Raw genomic sequence first — 8,528 nt, 5'->3', positions numbered from 1 at the left:
CACTCCCAGCAGAATTGGGGATTGTTCGTATTTTACTGGACAGGATGAGGCCACTCGGCCCGTCGGGCTTGGATAGTAAATTCTGTTCACATTCTCCGCTCGGAGTTGTTCTCCGTGTACATTTTTAGTTTACCGATTTGTCATTTATTTTATTTCCCCTCTCTCTATTTTTCAGGCTGAGTGCGAAAGAGATTCGCTTTGGAGGCTGAACACTTTGATCAAAGATTTGAACATTGCCGGGTCCCATATCGGAATCCTGCCGACCAGCGCACGCAGGAATCATTGGGCGGTAATTTGGACAGGTGGTCCAGTTATGACACAGTGTTTTCACTGCTGTGAACTGGGTTCAATTGTAGGTTTCTCGGAGACCCAGCGGATTTCGGTTGTCAGTTTCCTGATTAGTCAGAAACAGCAAAGCCAACTTGCGACAAGAAAGAAAACAATGAATGAACAACATCACCAAAATGAAAGTGAGAGAAAGATACAAGCAGAGTCTTAACCACCATAGTCCCTGGTTTAACATCTTTTGCAGAAACATTAGAGCAGCGTCCGCGTGGCCTAATGGATAAGGCGTCTGACTTCGGTATTAATCACGATGATATCAGAAGATTGCAGGTTCGAGTCCTGCCGCGGTCGTTTTTGCATTTGTTCCAACGTGCGCCGCAACTGTTTAACGCCCGACCGTTTCTGACAGCAACTGAAAGAATGGAACGGAAATACGTAAATTCCTTTGCTGACAGAAGTGGACCCGACATTTTCAACATTGTCGATCTGGGTGCAGGGGCAGGAAATACTGTAAAAGTGACTTTATTTCTACTGTTTGGATTCAGAAATGGTCGGCTAATCCATTGTTTCTGTACGGATGGGTCCGAATCCCATCCGCGTCGTTATTGTATTGGACTTTTGAGGCGGCCCAACGTAAGTTTTGAACAATCAAAATGGGCTTGAATGTTATTATTATCAATCCGACACCGGTGTTTTAAGTCTGTGTCCCTGGATTGTTTATAATTGGAATTTTTCACCTCATCTCATGGGATAAAGTTCGAGTAGAGAGGAAGGATCGGAGATAGATTGTTCTTTCCTTCCTTGCTGCCTCTGTGGTTTGCAGCGAATGAAAGATTAGCGGGAACAGCAAATGATATGGAAGGTGGAACATAAAGGGTTAACTTTATCCATCAAGAAGAAATCTAATTTCAAAACTTTTCAACAATCTTAAATCAGCCCAGTTATTAGATTTGTACCAAGTCTGTAGATATTTATCTTTTCTCTGTCTCTGTCCTCTGCAAACTTTGAAATTCTGCCCCGTCCATCCAAGTCCATGTTGTACACTATCTATTTCAAGCCGACGCTATCAGGCCTTCTTTACCGAAATCGTTTTCAATGTACGACTTGCGTTATCAAGTGAGACCTTGCAGAATGTCTGAGGTCAGAAACTGCATTATTGTCTGTATGTGCAACGGAAAAAGGTGCTTCCTGATTTCACCAGTGAAAATCCGAGCTCTAATTTTATGCCCCGCCCCACCCCACCCCCACCACCAGAGGAAATAGCTTCTCTGTATCTACTCTTCCGAATCGTTTTATCATTTTAAATACCTCAATCAGATCAACCATTCAAACTGAAGGCAACAGAATCCGAGTTAATGCAACCGGTCTTCATAATTTAAACCTTTAAGACCAGGTATGATTCTGGTAATCTGCGCTGCACCCCCTCCAAGGCCGATATATCCTTCCTGAGGGGCGGTGCCCAGAACTGAACGCAGTTCTACTGATGTACTGAAGCACAACTTCCTCCTCTTTGTATTCCAGTCCCCTTAAAATAAAGGTCAACATCCCTTTGACCTTTTTGATGACCTTTTTAATTGTCCAGTAGTTTTTAGTGATTTGTGTACATGGACACACAAATCCCTTTGCTCCTCCACTGTTCCTAATCTCTCGACATTTAGAACATTTTCCGATTGATTGGATCCAAAGTGAATTAGCTCACACTTCCCCACATTGAACTCCATTTAACACAGTTTTACGAGTCATTTAATCTGTCTCTGTCCCTTTGTAACTTTCTGATCCAATCCACACAGGTAACTGTGCCTCCGATCTTACGGTCATCTGCAAACTTGGATATAAAACTCTCTATTCCTTCATCCAAGTCACTGAGAAATATTGGGAGCACAATCCGGTTCCTTGATATTTTGAGGAATCCTTGAAATCCCATGGTGTTTCCCCACAGAGGTTTCAGTGAGCGCTGCAGTAAATCTCGTCCACGGGACTTTATTGAAAACCCTCATTTTTTGCTTTTCAATCAGAATTGTCTTTGCATCCCGTGCTGGTGAGTCAGGGATTAGTGTTCCAAGAATCAGGAATATGATCTGGAACCAGATCTTGCCGACTGCGCTACTGGAGAAATATGAGTTCGATTTTTATTTTTGATCCGCTCGATCAGATTGAATTTGACCCAGAAACAGAAAGCGGTTTTGGTGAAACTGATCCGAGGGTGAAGAGCGAAGGTGGTTGAAGTGATGAGCTGCTCAGTGATTGGATCCAGCCCGTGTGGCTCGGGATCCCGGTCTGGTCTCGGTCGCCGACACTGTTTTCTCCCTGATCGGTTTCCCTCTGCTTTCACCAATTGCCCCAGGGACCATTATTTATATCTGGATTCAGAACCAGGCAGAGAGATAGAATCAACTGTCTGCTGTTTATTGACCTGATCGGGAGGTTAATGTCACCGGCGGCTGATTCACTGAGATCTCCAGGCCTGTGCTCTGCCGCCATTTGCATTGGTTCCTTGTTCGACGCTTGTTCTCGCCGCGTTAAAGAGACAGATTTTCGCTTTCACCAGTTTGTTTTAATACTGGACCGGTCTCATTTTCTGTGTGGATAACTGGGATAAGTGGACGGAGCAGGGACAGAGAAGGCTGTTGGCACCCGGGGCGGAACAAGGTATAACTTTTGTCGGACCAGAATTATTTCGTTATCATTCTAATCCTGCAATTGCTGGGACCTCGAGCCACAATGATGAATTCACAGCGTGCGCCATTATCGATAGGTAAATGTTGCAGAAAGTGAGATACGGGAATTTGTGATTTGCCCAATAATTTCTGGAACATTTCCGCCGCTCCTCCGAAAGGCTCGATTAAACGATAAAAGTTATTTTCGTCGCTCAGCCCATTGTTGCCGTCAACGGCGATCGCCAATTCGCTGTATTTACACCATTAATCGTGCCGCAGCCAATTACGATTGGACAATGAAGGTAAATAAATTATGAGGCAGCAAAAAGTGACTGAGAAAAGTCACAGACTTCAGCCTCTCAGCTTCTCTCCTGCCATCTCACTCTCAGGCTCAGTCTTTTGTTCCTTTTCAGTCGAGTTTATTTCTGCTCCCTCCCATCTTCCTTCCTTTTATCCATCACTGCCATCTTTCTTGGAAAAAGACGTTCCTGCCGTCTGCAGCTGTGAAAAAATCTGAGACGCCAATTGGTGATTTTTCACTTAAAATGGAAGCGTCGTGGGACTTAACTGGGATTCGATCTCCGGACTTCTCATTTATCAATCAGTGAAAACCTCAAAGTGAAAATAAGACCCGAAGTTCAACGAAACGCTGGCAATTGACCATGCAGCCATGTAAAATTTCGCTGCCACCCACAGCCGATCAGCCATCCTTTCAGACGGTTCCTGTTCATTCAATCTCGCTTTCTATTCCGATGTACAGCATCATCGAGTTGTACACTAATTATTTCAAGTAAACAATATCAGCATCTCTTCACCAAATTTTGAATGTCCAACTTGTCTTATCAAGTAAGACTTTCTAAAATTGAAATGATCTGAAGCAAAATTGCCGTTTGTGTGAGAATAGGTACACCGGGTAGACTAGCGCTAATACACATTTCATAATGTAAAACAAACACACGTTAAACTATTGTGCAGTCGTTGTCGGAGGTCACCCACAGGAGGAGGTCAGGGCCGGGTGTATCACACACAGTGCTCACCAACATTTCGTTGGAAGAGATCATAAATGCAATTGGGTAAGACCAGATAGTGTGGAGAGAGTGTGGGAATAAAACAGGATGAATAGGGCTAGATATAAGATGTACTGACAGGGGACAAGGAAGAGAAGGTCATGACTGATATCCATGGTTTCTCGGGCTGAGACCGTTGAACAAAAGATCGAGGTTATTACGCAGACGCACTGAAGGGGAAGGCTCAACAAAGTCGCTTGGCAATGGTATCAATACCATAACGTTGGGAAAGGTTGGCACCAATGTGGGCGCCGTGGCTCAGTGGTTAAAACACTTGTCTTGTAAACAGGGGATCCTGGGTTCAAATCCCAACGGTGCCTTTAGTTCATGTTGTTTGTTTCTTTGCTCCCATTTTTCCACCCGTTGTGCTTCAGAGAGCAGTGAGAGCAATGTTTCCTCCTCCTCATTGGCAGCCTCCAGAAGCCCTGAGTTTTGCTTCCCAGCCTCTCTGTGTTGACTGCCGAGTTAAATTAGTTCCACAGATTCCCATCCACGGGTTTCAAATTGCATCGAATCATCTCCGTGAGGTTAAAGTGCCCCCTGCTCCTTTATATTTCCATTAAATAATATCAATCAATTGCGGAATAAAAATTCAGCTGTTCGCTGATGTTCTGTATTTTCCCCAATCAATTAGAGAGGAGGGAACGAATCTTTCTGTGAGGACGTTGGACAAACTGATTCTAGGGTAGAGCTAATCATTCATGGAGGAGATTAAACACAGACCAACACCGCGGGACCGCTTCTGGTCAACGACTTTAATTCTTAAACCAGAGCTGTTTTAGCGACGAGGTTGAAGAGCTGGATTCTAAATCTAAGGGGATTCCGACCCGCCGGTTTAACCGGATTTACACGGTTCACTTCACTTCAATAGGAAAACATTCGACAATTTCAAAAGTTTCATCCCCTCATTCTCGAGACAGGACAGGAAGTGAAATTACAAATTGTTTTTTTCAGTTAGAGTAACAAGATTCTTCTCAATATAAGAAAAACGGAGTGTTTCAAACTGCAGGGAGTGAATTAACCGCAGAAGGAGGCCATTCGGCCCGTCGACTCCGTGCCGGCTCTCTGCAAGTGCAATCCAGCTGATCCCATTTCCCCGCTCTGTACTCGAAGCTCTGCATTATTTTCCATTCAAGTACTGATCCAATTCGCTTTTGAAAGCCACGAGTGAATCTGCCTCCACCACCCCCTCAGGCACTGCATTCCAGATCACAACCATCGCTGTGTCAAAAACTTTTTTCTCATGTCGCCTTTGGTTCTTTTGCACATGACCTTAAATCTATGTCCTCTGGTACTTGACCCCTCCGCCAATTGGAACAGTTTCTCTCTATCTACTCTGTCCATACCCTTCATGATGTTGAATACCTCGATCAAATCTCCTCTCAAACTTCTGGCTCTTTGCAGAACAACCCCAGCTTCTCCAGTCTATGCAAGGAACTGAAGTCCCTCATCCCTGGAATCATTCCAGGAAATCTCTTCTGCACCCTCTCGAAGGCCTTCACATCCTTCCGAATGTGCGGTGCCCAGAACTAGAAACAATACTCTAGTTGTGGCTCAACCGCTGCTTTATAAAGGTTCAACATAACCTCCCTGCTTTTGAACTCTCTGCATCTATTTATAAAGCCCAGGTTCCCGTATGCTTTCTTAACCGCTTTCTCAACCTGCCCTACCATCTTCAATGATTTGTGTACATAGACCCGCAGATCTCTCTGTTCCAGCACCCCTATTAGAATTGGACCCTTTAGTTATAGAATCATAGAATCATAGAAGTTACAACATGGAAACAGGCCCTTCGGCCCAACATGTCCATGTCGCCCAGTTTATACCACTAAGCTAGTCCCAATTGCCTGCACTTGGCCCATATCCCTCGATACCCATCTTCCCCATGTAACTGTCCAAATGCTTTTTAAAAGACAAAATTGTACCCGCCTCTACTACTGCCTCTGGCAGCTCGTTCCAGACACTCACCACCCTTTGAGTGAAAAAATTGCCCCTCTGGATCCTTTTGTATCTCTCCCCTCTCACCTTAAATCTGTGCCCCCTCGTTATAGACTCCCCTACCTTTGGGAAAAGATTTTGACTATCGACCTTATCTATGCCCCTCATTATTTTATAGACTTCTATAAGATCACCCCTTAACCTCCTACTCTCCAGGGAATAAAGTCCCAGTCTGTCTAACCTCTCCCTGTAAGTCAAACCATCAAGTCCCGGTAGCATCCTAGTAAATCTTTTCTGCACTCTTTATATTGCTTTTCCTCGTTCCATCACTCTTCCCTTCCGCCGATACTTCTCGGGACTTATAACTCAGTTTAATTACACCGACTTATCATTTTCTAATTTATCCCGTTTCTCTCCCCCTCTGTCTGTATCGAACGTGGTTTCCTCACATGTTGCGACCCCGCCCGCACTCCATCCGTCTCTGTGTTCAAACAATGAAACTGGCTGAAGTGTCACATTATCCTGGGGATTTCAGTGTGTAAGCGAGGTTTCCGCGGACACTGGATCCCGTTCAAATAGTTTCATCAAGAGGTGTTTCTATACGGCGAGGTGATCTTTACTTCCTCGAGATTATAATGTCCAGACGGGCAGTGAGACTGAATGGGGTCTGAGTGCAGAGATTGGAATGGGAGCACAGCAGATTCACTTTGATCTGGCCATGTTTTAATTTCTTCTCCATGAATCCCCTGAGCTGGCGATCAGCCTCCTCCTTGAGAGCGATTCGCCAATCCAGATCAGAGGGAATTAAGTATCAAGAAAGTCGAATGGGACTGGCGCCCCTTGTTTGACAAATTTATTCGAGTTTTTTGAGGATGTAACCAGCAGGGTAGATAAAGGGGAACCAGTGGATGCAGTTTACATGGATTTTCAAAAGGCATTCGATAAGTTCCCACATAAAAGGTTGTTACATAAGGTAAGGGTGCATTGGTTTGGGGGTAATATATTAGCATGGATAGAAGATTGGTTAACGGAGAGAAAGCAAAGAGCAGGGATAACGGTTCATTTTCAGGTTGGCAGTCTGCAATTAGTGGGCTGCCGCAAGGATCGGTGCTTGGGCCTAAGTTATTTACAATCTATATTAATGAATTAGATGAAGGGACCGAGTGTACTATATCCAAGTTTGCTGACGATGCAAAGTTGTGAGGAGGAAACAAATAATCTGCAAAGGGATATAGAAAGATTTACTGAGTGGGCAAGAATGTGGCAGATAGAGTATAATGTGGTGAAATGTGAAGTTATTCACTTTGGAAGTCAGAATAGAAGAACAGAATATTGTTTCAATGGTGAAAATCTATTAAACGTTGGTCTTCAGAGAGACTAGGGTGACCTCGGTCAAAAGTATTATTACGTGGGTACAGCAATCAATTAGGAAAGCAAATGGCATGTTGGCCTTTATTGAAAGTGGGTTGGAGTACAAGAGTAAGGAAGTCTTATTGCAGTTGTGAGGGCTTTGGTGAGACCTCGCCTGCAGTACTGCGAACAGTTTTGGTCTCCTTATCTAAGGAAGGATATACTTGCCTTGGAGACAGTGCAATGAAGGTTGACTGGATTAATTCCTGGGATGAGAGGGTTGTCCTATAAAGAGAGGTTGAGTAGAATGGGCCTATACTCTCTGAAGTTTAGAAAAATGAGAGGTGATCACATTAAAACATAAAGGATTAAGAAAAGACATACTTGCTCTCGAGGCAGTACAAAGAAGGTTCACTCGGTTAATCCCGGGGATGAGGGGGCGGACATATGAGGAGAGGTTGAGTAGATTGGGACTCTACTCATTGGAGTTCAGAAGAATGAGAGGCGATCTTATTGAAACATATAAGATTGTGAAGGGTCTTGATCGGGTGGATGCAGTAAGGATGTTCCCAAAGATGGGTGAAACTAGAACTAGGGGGCATAATCTTAGAATAAGGGGCTGCTCTTTCAAAACTGAGATGAGGAGAAACTTCTTCACTCAGAGGGTGGTAGGTCTGTGGAATTTGCTGCCCCAGGAAGCTGTGGAAGCTACATCATTAGATAAATTTAAAACAGAAATAGACAGTTTCCTAGAAGTAAAGGGAATTAGGGGTTATGGGGAGCGGGCAGGAAATTGGACATAAAGCTGAGTTCGGATCGGTCAATGCCCTGTGGGTGGCGGAGAGGGCCCAGGGGCTATGTGGCCGGGTCCTGCTCCGACTTCTTGTGTTCTTTAGATTTGTGGTTGGGATCAGATCAGCCATGATCTTATTGAATGGCGGAGCAGGCTCGAGGGGCCGATTGGCCTACTCCTGCTCCAATTTCTTATGTTCTTATGTTCTTATTATGAGGGGGCTTGACAAGTTAGGTGCTGAGAGATTGTTTCCCCTAGTTAGATAGAATACAACCAGGGGCATAATCGCAGGACAAGTGGTCGGTCATTCAAGACTGTGATGAGGAGGAATTTGTTCACGCAGAGGGTTGTGAAATTTGGAATTCTTTACCCCAGAGGGCTGTGGATGCTGATTCATTGAATATATTCAAGGCTGAGATAGAAAGATTTTCGGACTCT

General features: G+C 44.4%; 2 non-coding genes across 2 annotated transcripts; both read left to right on the top strand.

Annotated features, from left to right (window-relative positions):
* Positions 1 to 547: 547 nt before the first annotated feature.
* trnar-ucg (transfer RNA arginine (anticodon UCG)) lies at positions 548 to 636 on the top strand. The gene is given in 2 exon segments: positions 548 to 584; positions 601 to 636. It is a non-coding gene; the product is annotated as a tRNA-Arg (tRNA).
* A 3,620-nt stretch (positions 637 to 4,256) lies between these two features.
* Positions 4,257 to 4,329, top strand: trnat-ugu (transfer RNA threonine (anticodon UGU)). The gene has a single exon. It is a non-coding gene; the product is annotated as a tRNA-Thr (tRNA).
* The last annotated feature ends 4,199 nt before the right edge of the window (positions 4,330 to 8,528 follow it).

The sequence above is a fragment of the Heptranchias perlo genome, unplaced genomic scaffold, assembly GCF_035084215.1.
Source record: "Heptranchias perlo isolate sHepPer1 unplaced genomic scaffold, sHepPer1.hap1 HAP1_SCAFFOLD_54, whole genome shotgun sequence".
Taxonomy (NCBI): domain Eukaryota; kingdom Metazoa; phylum Chordata; class Chondrichthyes; order Hexanchiformes; family Hexanchidae; genus Heptranchias; species Heptranchias perlo.
The sequence above is the reverse complement of the archived record's forward strand: the minus strand, read 5'-3'. Positions and strand labels throughout refer to the sequence as shown.